Here is an 11,241-nt window from a genome sequence, read left to right on the forward strand (position 1 = left end):
GTTGTGTTACTCAGTCTAAGAAAACAAGACACCGTACCCCTCCCTGCTTCCCCAAAAGAGCCGGGGAAGCAGGCAGAAATAAAGAGCCTGAGAAACAGGGACTACTGCATGCCCTGTATCCACACTGTAGGCAAAGGAACTTTCAGAGGAAGGAAGAAGGATCTCACGGAGAAGCCTCTTCTTTGGGATTACACAGGCAGGAGAGGTTCTTCTGGAAAAGATTTCAAACTTAAAGGTTTCAGCAGGGAAGTGCTGCCCTCAATGGAACTTCCCAAACTTACGGCAAAGGAGCTAATTTTCATTTCTCTTAAATTTAAAGATGGAGATGCTGGGCAGGGGTAAGGGGGAGAGGGCAGGGCTCCGTGTGGGCAAAATAAGTAAAGGAGTATACATTATTGCTGCCTACACTCTCCTCTTGGCTGGGATCCCAGCAAAGTGGAAAGCTGCCAGGTCTACCTGGTAAATCCCAGTCAACCAGTTGAGGACCCTCACCAGTTCTTATTCATCTTCAAAAACCGCCTCAGCATTCAGCATACTGCCTGTTACGCAATGAACGGGCTACAAGTGAATGCAAACGTAAGTCAACAAGTCTAAACGAATTGAGGTTTTACGTACTGAGCTATGTAATCTTTGGGGCTAGAAAACTTTAACGTGGAATAGAACTAAATGATAATAATCTATTAATAACATGTGATGCAATATGATCAAAAGATGAAAGTTCCAATGCTCAGCACAGCAGCTGGCGGTCAGCAGGCCCTGCTTGGTATTTGTTGGATGCTCCAGGCTTTGTTCCACGACTCAAACTTTCAGATCCAGTATGAGATATTATTTACAGGTCTGTGTTCTCACTTTCATGCTGACCTTTAAAGATTTTCTTTAGAGACAGAAAAAGATTCCTGAGGATGGAAAACACTTTGAAAGTAGCTTAGCCTGTGCCAGTTCACTGGCCTGGTAAGGGCTGTCGATCTATTCTCATCAGCGCAGGCTGAAAACGTACGTGGACCACATCAGTGGGTCTGGGCTTCAGTACAACCCATCTGTCCAAAGTATTTGTGGGCCCAGGAGGCAGGTCTTATTTCCACATGCCTCTTGTGTCATAAAAAAAAAAAAAAAAGCGGTGTAAGGTTGGGGTCGTGGACGCCTGACTCCCCAGCCACCATGCAGCTCTTCTGACAGAGAGGTCCAGGCCCTCTCTTGGAAGCTGCTCCCTTCATTGTCCATCCGCTCGTCTGCGCCTCCCCAACCCGTCCACCACGATCTTCACACCACTGTGGTGTTATCTTCTAGCCCTACTTTCATTACCTGGCCCAGGTTGGGGAAACCCAGGAATTGTCATTTGGATACTAAACTGTCATTTATAGCCATATGCAGAATTAAGGCAAAATACCAGTTCTTCAGCTTCATACTTCAGAATGCTCTTAGAAACCTGGGTACACACCAGAGAATTAGGTCACCTTCAAAAACAAAAAACAAAACAAAAAACCCAAACAAACAAATGCTTCTAGGCCCCTAACTACACTAGTACCTGGATTGTTATAAGGGTTTCCTAACTCCTCCAAGGCTCCAGTTTCTTCCTCAATCCCAATCCATTTTCCGTATTATCAATTATATATCACCTTCACTGAAGAGAAAAGATAGAACAATATTTCAAGCGCTTTCCATGCATGCCTCCCTGTCTTTCCACATTTAAATTCTTCAAGATAACTTTCAAGATTCTTCCTGGTCTTCGCCTGATACAGCCGCTGCATCTCCCATGGGTCTCCCGTAAACCTGCTGATCCAATTAGGACAGCCTAGTTCCCATCCAAATTTCTGTCCCACACAAGCCAACATCTTTTCTGCCTCTGGGCCTTTGCTCATGCCATTCCTAGTTACTTCTCATCCCCCAAACTGTCCTCCTCGACTCTGAAGGCAGAATTGTATGGAGGCAGGAGAACTGACCTAGGAATTAAAACATCTGGATTCTAGACGTGGTTCTGACAGAAACTAGTTGTGTACCTTTGGACAAGTCCTTTGCCTCCCTAGGCTCAGTCTCCCCATCCATAAATGGAAAAATTGACCTAGATCAGCTTAATAGTCCATCCAGCTTTAAAAAATTACTCTGTGATTCCTACATGCCCAACAAATCCAATCTCCTTCAAAGTCTGCAAGTCCTCCACGAATTCTCTCTAAGCACTCCAGCCCACATTATCCTAACCCTTCTCTGAACTACTATGCCTGGAACCCAAAACAAATCACATGGCACATTTATTCAGCTAAGATTTTCTGAGCATTTTCTTGGCCAGATATTATGGCAAAGCATTGGTAATAAACAGAAAGCCAAGTAAGACCCAGACCTGTATATATCACCTGCATAGCCCTTTCCTCTCCACTCCTCCTATCCAAGTGGAGTCATGTTAAACATGAACATCAGATGCAAATGATATCATTTATTCATTCAACACATATTTAAAGAAAACTTACCATGTACTGTTCTAAAAAGTGAAGATACCAGTAAACAGATGGACCAACTCCCTAACCTCATGGAGTTTATTTGCATGGGAAAGCAGACAGGAAAAATGCACAAGTATGTATATAACTCTAGTGAGAAAAACAAAGCAAGGATTAAAGATTGATGAATAGCAGTAGTTTCACATAGAATGGTCAGGGAAAGGCTTCCTGAGGAGCTGCATTTGAGCTGCTACCTGAATGAAGTGAGGGTACAAACAGCATCCCCGGTGTAGAAGAAAGGCTGTGAGACAGAACAGATGGGGAGGAAGGAAGATGGGGCGCAGGTGGGAGGGCTAGAGGTTAGCGCACTTAAGGGCTTGGTAGTAAATGTGATTCTCTTTCTAAGTATGATGGATGGGATTCCATGTGAGGGGTACAGCAGGGGAAACACGGAGTCCTTTGGTTGCCATGTGGAGGAGACACTGTGAAGGGACAGGAGTAGAGGACTCAGGACCAGTTAGAAGGCTGCACAGAACCGTTATGAGCTTGGCATCCTGTCTTCAACTGTCTTCAACGTAGGCTCACATCCTGACTCTTTGGCTTATAAGCTGTGTGATCTCAACACAGTTCATTTCATTGTACGTCAGTTTCCACATCTTTGAGTGAGGATAACAGTACCTAAATCATAAATTTGTCGGGAAGATTAAACTAGTGCACTAAGGCCTTTAGAACACGGTCTGGCACAGAGTAAATACTCCATGAATGCTAGTACTTTAAAACCACGAGATCATCCACGTACGCATAAAGTGCAGACAGAGAAAAGAAGGGGCTGAAGCCTGAGCCCTGGACACTCCAACAGCTCCAAAGGCCTCCATCCAGATTTCACCATAAGCCTGCATGTCCTAAGCTTTGTCTGGGGCCCTACAGCCCCTGCATGTAACTCACAACTGAAAGCTTGATAACGTAATACTTTATATGGTTCCTTGGGCAACAATTACATGTTCTAAGTTCAGATTCTTTTTTTCGTTTTGTTTTCTTCACATGCTTGTCTTGTATATACACCATGCTGCTTGGCATAGAGTTAAACACATACTCAGGAGTTCACAAATACTCACATGTAAATATCAAAAATAAGTAAATCAATGTAATGCACTATGCATTCTCTTAAGAAAAAAAAAATCTTCTTCATGAAATGATGTGGATTATAAGATATCCTTAGTACCACCTGACCATCCAACCATCAGGTCCATCTTAGCAGACAGCCACACTGACCAAAGCAGTTACACTACCTGCTGTGCCATTTTTCCTCTGACTTCCCAATCCTTATGCTTTGTATATAAACTTTTCTGTCTCTTCTTTCCTGGAGATTTGTCTAAGTACAGAAGTCTCTCATTTCTGGCAACACATCACACTCAGTCCCCCGGCCCCCAGCACGCATAGCTCTGAAAGAATCTAGACAATGAAGCCATAATATTCCTAAAAACAAACAAACAAACAACAAAAACAAAAAACATCAAAACTTGGGAAATAAGGGAAACAATATGGGGAAAGCCCAAATACATATGTAGAGAATCATCCAGGAGACGTCTCACCAATGTACAGAAGTCTCAGTGCCGTCAGCTAGTTACTGCAAGTATTTATAAAATGACCTCGAGTGATAAGCGTTTCCAACAGAAAAAAGGTCCAAGTCAGTGAGGGGGAAAAAGTGCTAACTTTTTCATTCCTTACTCAATCTCCACAGAACTCTATGCCCTTCTATTTTTTCTTCCCAGACTCTCCCATCCATCTCCCCACACGCCGGTCCTGGTGATGATAAACCTCAGAAAACAACGCTGACCTTCCAGGACCAGCTCTTGATGTGGCTTCAACCAAGTCTGAGCCTCACATCCTGAAATCTGCCCCTAGCCCTCCAGGGACCAGTAACAGTGACAAATACATGGGAACTATGTAGGCGACGTGAATGTGGGCAGAACTGGGCACATGACACTGCTCCCAAATTGGCTTTCTCACTCAGATCCAATCCTGCAATAGACAATGGCTGCTCGATGTTACTCTACCAGTACCTTTCAGCAAAGCTATTTCTAACTAATTCTGACCACTGGTCTACTTATGGGTTGTTTTTTTAAATGGTCCATCCTAAGTAAGGTATAAAATAGCTTCTGCTCATCTCCCATGATTCCGCCATCACTTTCTGTATAAACACTTTGGTCCTAAATACTATTCTAGTTCAATGCAGTGACCTGTCAAAACAAAGACATAGGGGGAAAAATAATAAAACAGAAACCTCACAAGTGATATCTCTAATTAACTGAACATTGAGGATTCAAATAAACACTTTGATGTCAAATCCCACTTTTCTACACGCTCCTTAACCCCGCAGCACTAAACATCCATTTAAAATTGGGTTTTCTTCATATCCAAGTGTCTGTGCGCAGATTCCAGCGTCCACCGAGAAGCAAAAAGCCTGATTCCCATCTAGGACACAACTGTCACGAGAACTTACATTTCCCTTGGACTTGGTGCCAGTGTTAGGATCACTCTGGTTTACACAGAAGCTTTTTGGGTCTAAGCACCTAGAATCCATCCATCTCTGGCTCAAGTGGCGAGACCAGACTTTCAGGAAAGCTTCTCCAGGCTACCACTGGGCACTTTCTAATGCAGGGGATAGATATTATGCTAAGTGGAGTTCCTAGAACAGTAAGGGTAATCTAGCACAACTAATAGGAAAAATAACTGATTGTGCCCTGTTTACTCTCTAGAAAATATACCCCCACATGTTGAGCCTTCTTATAAGGAGTCGTGTCAGCACTTAGAGCAAAAGCCAGAGTGATGTATTAACAGCCACTTCCCAATAGCAATATGTGAATCAGGAGGTATCCCACATACAAAAAAATTTTCCATCTAATTTCTTAACATGACCCACTCATTAGTTCTTCAGACACCTAATATTAAGCATGTTCATAAAGAAAAGTAATAAGAGAACAAACAGATGCTTCAAAGCACTAGTCCAGTGCTTTTTCCATAGTATTCAATAAATGTTGAACACAGGAAAGAAAGAGTGTATGAATAATAGTAATGCAGAGCTCCTCCTTGAAGACTAGTGTCTGACAGAACGTCCCAGGACACAGACTCCTAGATTAGAGGTTCCTTCTACCCCACTCCAGTGAGCCCTGGGGAACAGGAAGAATAGGGAGAATGGACAAAAATACCCACAAATATCTAGGTTCAAACTTGTCCTTAGCTAAATTAATATCCAAGATCCCTATTTCCCATCAAAGAGAGACAAAAAGCCACCAATATTAACACTTGCCCACTCAAAGTAGTTTCCAGAACACTGACAACCACAGTTCCCATCATAATCACTATCACCCTTTATCAGAAGAAGTACGTAAAGAAGGGTTTTATTTCTTATGCTATTAATAAGGGTTAAGCAGTTTATTTCTATAATATTTGCCTGAGGATCCTAACTTCCAGTTTAAGCAAATGATTCTCACACTTCTAGAAAGGCTTTAATTGGGCTAGGCTGTTACTTTTAGTGCAATCTTACAATGGCTGGATTATTTTTAAGCCCTTAAAGGACTTGAACAAAATTCTTTCGATGATAATTTTTTTAAAAAATCATCTCCAGAGTTTACAAATGTTCCATAATTACTCATGCTGGTGTCAGGGGGAGGGGGCACATTTTATTTCCAAAAGGCTCCCTTCAATCTGAAAGCTCTAATTGCCAACATATCTGATATTGACTTCCTGCATAAAACAAAACACAACAAGTATAATCATGGATCTAAACAATGAGACTTAGAAAGAAAAACAGAGAAAGCTCTGCTCTTTTAGCCAGAGGAAGGCAAGGAAAGGATGGGTACAGAAGGGACAATATATACATTTGGTACAGCCACTGGGATCCAGAAAAGACAATTTGTTCACTCTGTGAATATCTGTGCATTGAAGAAAGGTGGGAAAACAGTAAAAGAAACACTGAAAGAAAACTTAGGCAAACTACAAGGAGATAATCTGTGCTCATCAGTCTGGAAAGCTCAGAAAACGTTTCTTAGGAAGGTTGTGTAATCTCTTGAGAGAGATTTAAGGATATTTGGAGGTGGAGTAGGTTAAAATAGTCAAATGGTTCTACTGTACTCAGAGATTACATCTGAGTATCAAAAGGCTATTCCAGTTTTATTTTTCTAAGCTTTTAGCTAGCTTAGAAAATCTACATAACTCCTTAATAAATTATAAAAATGACAAATGCTTACCAAATATAAAACACTAACAACTATATGAGTAAGCAATGCGCCAAAATACAACCCAACATCTCTGACATTTAAATAAGAGAATTGTGAAAGTCTCTTTTTGAGACCTCCCCACACCCAACTCTCAAAACTAACTTCAAGAGCATTCTCACAGGAACTCATACCAAAAGATCACCGATGGACTAACAACAAGCTTTGCCATTCTTGGGAGGAAATCCTACGTAGACGGTTTTCCTTTCTGATCTATAACTAGAGGCTACAGATAAAACAAAATGGCTTTCAGGTGATACCACATTCAAACTGAGAGAAGGAATAATTGGGGGCATGAACTCTGTCTGGTCCTAGGGGGATTACCCTGATCCAGACAAACTAGAAAAACAGCTAAGAGATTCCTCCAACGTCAAACTCCAGAAACTTCTAAAGAAATGGCAACGCCGGAACTTTAACCCATATCTTTGGACTCTAAATCACCTACACTAAGACAGTACATTCCTCAGAGATCCAAAACCCAAACTGAGTCATCCTGACACATTTAGAGGTGCTGGTGAGAATTTCACATATCAAAGTGTCCTTCAATAGGGCAAGCTCTCTGGTTAGAGGCTCTTAAAGGTAAAAATCGGTATAAAAAACTGAGGTCATATTTTGGTTTTGCAACCATGTTGATGCTAACATTAATTAATATAAAACTTCTCTAATTGACAAAACTTGATTTTTCTGCCTTGTCAGCTGCCCTTTTTGTGTGCAACTTTATGCTACCTGACATTCCTTAGCCTAAGAACCAAGTCTTCAAAACAGTAACAAGTTCAGAGGAAAAGGCCTAGAGGTTGCACAAAGAAGAGCAAGAAATCTAGATTGTACACAAAGTGCAAGACAATTCTAGTAAAATGGCTCCACCCACTGCTGCCCTTCCTGAGCCCATTATCTGCAGAGAATCAAAGGGCTTGTCTATAAACTTGGGTATTCAATGGTCCTGTAAGCTCCCTAGCTGTATATATGAACAACACAATTAACTGGTAAGAAATGTGGAGGGGTAGGAAGAGCTTTGTGCATCTCTAAACCCTGGCTTTCATATCCCTTCCAAACTCTCCAAAGGCATCCTATTGCTTTTCCATAACAGAAAGTTTAAGAAACGTACATTTTATCTTAATTGGTCTTATTATTAAGAAAGGTAATCTCAATTCATTTCTACCTTGCCAGTACCAAGTTTTTGTTAACTTAGCATTTCTAAGAAACAAGAAAATGTGGAAGGTAAGGGACACCTCAACTTAAATCAAAACTGTAGGGCAGAGGCCCTGGTTTAGAGCTCAACTTTGCCACTTAGTAAAGGCTCTTCCAACAAATTATAACATTGATCTACGTTCCAGGGGTCCCAGGGTAGTCCTGGAAGAGAAAAACTCACCACAGCATTGCAAACCACATGGGGAACATGAAGGACAAACCACCAGTTGTTGCTCCACAGACACATTCCATTTCAATGTCCGCTTGGTCATATCCAGCTTTCTTCTGATCCCCAGTAACCCTGTGGTCAGTGCAGCTAGTTCTTACCCAGTGAACCCAGCTATTGAAGGGTAAATCGGGCAGACTTTCAACACCCAGATATCTTGGCTACATTTACTTTTTTTAACCTCCTAATTAAGAACTATATCTTGCACATGACCTGTGATGAGTGTGTCACATTCCTGAACACAGATGTCACATTAATCTTCCAAAAACATTGCTTTGCCCATCGCTCCTTTTCTCAAAAATCTTTAAAAGCTAGACAATGTGTGTAGGATAAAGTTCCAGTTCCTGAGCCAGAATTCAAGCTGACCACAGTCTGCTTCAACTGAACCTCCCACTGCCCCGTTGGGGAAGGCAGCTGTGGAATCACAAGCTTTAGAGTCAGATAACAGGGAGTTAGAATTCCAGCTTTCCCACTTACTACTTGTGGATCTTGAGCGGATATTTATCTTTCTGATCTCTCTTTAAAATAAGAATAACAATGCCTACTTCACAACACTAGAGGATGAAAGAGAGAGCAGGGCATCTGGAAGAGCAGCTCACTAAGCATTACTTTTCTCCCTAGCTCAACCCAAATGGTCTACTCTCTCTTGAAAACCCTCCCCAGCAACTCTCCACTAGTTTCAGAACCACACTGTGTTTCAAGGCCTAAGTGAAATCCCTTCTCTTCTATGAAGCCACCCTGGCTCACAATTGTTTTCTCCTCTGACCTTCTATCATCTGAAATGGTTGTAAAATCTCATTCCTCTTTCCCCAAGAAGTTCACAAATCCAAGAGCAAATTTTTTTCTAATTACCAAGCTAATCACAATCTAAGTGTTCAGTAAGAAATACTTTGAGAATAGAGTTGCCTCAGAGTTGTCCATCAAGGGTCCAGGAAGCCTTTGCTTCACTCCATGCATTCAACCTGCTACTCTTGAGCTCTTGCTTTGCGCTGTCTTAATTCAGCATGGAAGACAGACTATGAGCAATTAATTCGGTGTCTATCACCAATCAGCTTTCTGGGACCTAGACTATTTCTGACTCTTTAGAAATCCCTATTTCTGAAAAAATCCCATCAATGAAGGGCTTCACCTTCTGAGAATATAACTTGGAGAAAAAAATAGTAATAGTCACTTGGGTTTTAAACCGTGTGACTCTATCTTAAAATGGCCAGCTAAAGTATGTGCATATGAGATAGTTCAAAACAGTCCTAGAGATGAGCTAATGAGCTCTTCACCCTTCCCAAGACCCCACTGTCCAAATGGCAGAAACACCTGCGTAGGGATACCAGCAAGAACTGGACTGAGGCAGCATCCGAGCAAATTCTCTCACTTGATGAAGAAGTTGTTTTATTCACATTCAAGTAATTATAAACCACGTTCACATAAAGATCCCAGGACAATGCAATAATCTCTCTTTGGAAACACTTGATAATGTTCAGTCTTTTGAACTCTACTAAATTACGAAAGTCTTGGATAAGGTAGCATAAACGTTAACTAAAGCGTGTTCTTTTAGTCTTGGGCCACTTCAAAAAATACATCTTTAATACTTAGTACACTTCAGCCGAAAGGCAAAAAAGGAAAGATAATCATTCCGATAAATACAGTTTAATTTGTTAAAGTGATAAGAGTACAAAGTTAATTTTCCTTTGTTTGAGTTCTGTGTGTGTGTGTGTGTGTGTGTGTGTGTGTATTCTTTAAGGAGCCTGCACACAAGCTACCACAGCTCCAGGTAAGAGCTCAACAGCCGTTGCAGAGCAGCTTGGGCATGTCCAGGGGACAAGGAGGCTTGCAAAGCTCACTCCCAGGGCCGCCCGGACTTCGCACACCACAGCTCTGCACTCCCGCAGACCCCCGTCTCGCTGTTCCCCACCCCCAACCGCGCAGCCCCAGCCAGGCGGAAAGCAGAGCCTGCCCCGGCAGCCCAGAGGGCAGTCCCCTCCAGCCCGGTGGAGCTGCCCTGCCGCCCTGCTCCTCTGCGCCTTCCGAGGCCCCCCAGAGTCCGGGCGCCAGGATGCAAATACTCACAGAGCTGGAACGCTGCCGGAGGGAAGGAGTGGAGAATAGCGGGAAAATGGCTAGGGCTGCAGCGGCAGGCAGGGCGCGGCACAGCTGGAACCCTAACCCTCCTGCTCGCCACCCGGCCCAGAGCAAAAGCACTGAGGCAAGCAGGCAGCCACCCGGCCCGCGGGCAGGCGGGCAGGGAAAGCAGGGCGGCGGCTGACTGCACTTACCTCTGCGCTGCCCAGCCAGGCTGGACGCTCACACCGATGGGGGGCTGGCCTGGAGCTGTGCAACCCGGAGGAGGAGCGGCTCCGGAGAGAGGGCGGGCGGTGGGCAGGCATCCGCACCCGGGGCTGCGGCCGGGCTGGAGGGACAGAGAAAGGAGGGAGCACAGATTTGAGTGGAGGGGGCGTGGAGGAGGTGTGCCTCCACCCGAGACAGAGAGGGTGGGCTGCTGGAGCCTGGCGGAGGGGTGTGCTCAGAGGCAACAAGAAAACCCGCGCTGAGAGTGCGCGAGGGGCGGGGTGGGGTAGGAAGGAAAGACACAGGGGTAGGGGAGATTGGGGGTGGGGACAGGATGAGGAGTTGGCCCTCAAACTGAATGGTCTCACCTCCGCACCATCCGACCAACACTCGTCTGGGTCTGGAGCAAAGCACAAGGGGGTCTAAAACTTTATGTCATTTTCTCATACACACGTGACCCTCGTTCAGTCCAGATGGTTTCAATCACTGGAGGAAAAAAGCGGCTCTGCTGGTATGCATGAAAAGCCGGAGCTGGGAAAGTCTGGGAAAAAGCTGCCTGGACAGCCTGCCTGCCTTCAAACAAACCGATGAGCTCTTTCAGTTCTCCCAGACCTCAGCCTAGGGAAGCCCTGCAAAACACAAACAGACATTAAAAGAAGCTACATTTGGTACCGCAGCAGTAGCAGCGGAACTCTGAAAGCATTGGGGTTCCAAAGAGTCTGGTCTGAACCAAAAGTTCCAAGGGCATTCTGATAATTTGTGTTAAATACTTCATTAGCTTGCAAAACTAAAAGCTGGAAAAGAGTGTCATTAGACAATAAGCAACGGAATACCCAGT

At 43.7% G+C, this 11,241-nt stretch overlaps 1 protein-coding gene across 4 annotated transcripts in view; it reads right to left on the bottom strand.

The window, feature by feature from the left end:
* DENND2B (DENN domain containing 2B) overlaps nt 1-10,916 on the bottom strand; it is a 140,706-nt gene extending 129,790 nt beyond the window's left edge. For 2 of the 4 annotated variants that reach the window (XM_019728545.2, XM_019728554.2), the window contains exons 1-2: nt 10,772-10,915; nt 10,391-10,524 (exon numbers count right to left, since the gene is read on the bottom strand). The gene's annotated coding sequence lies outside the window, so the exon portion shown is untranslated. The other 2 variants (XM_074335958.1, XM_019728573.2) reach the window with 2 other exon arrangements.
* Between the last annotated feature and the right edge of the window lie 325 nt (nt 10,917-11,241).

This window comes from Rhinolophus sinicus, linkage group LG06, assembly GCF_036562045.2.
Source record: "Rhinolophus sinicus isolate RSC01 linkage group LG06, ASM3656204v1, whole genome shotgun sequence".
Lineage (NCBI taxonomy): Eukaryota > Metazoa > Chordata > Mammalia > Chiroptera > Rhinolophidae > Rhinolophus > Rhinolophus sinicus.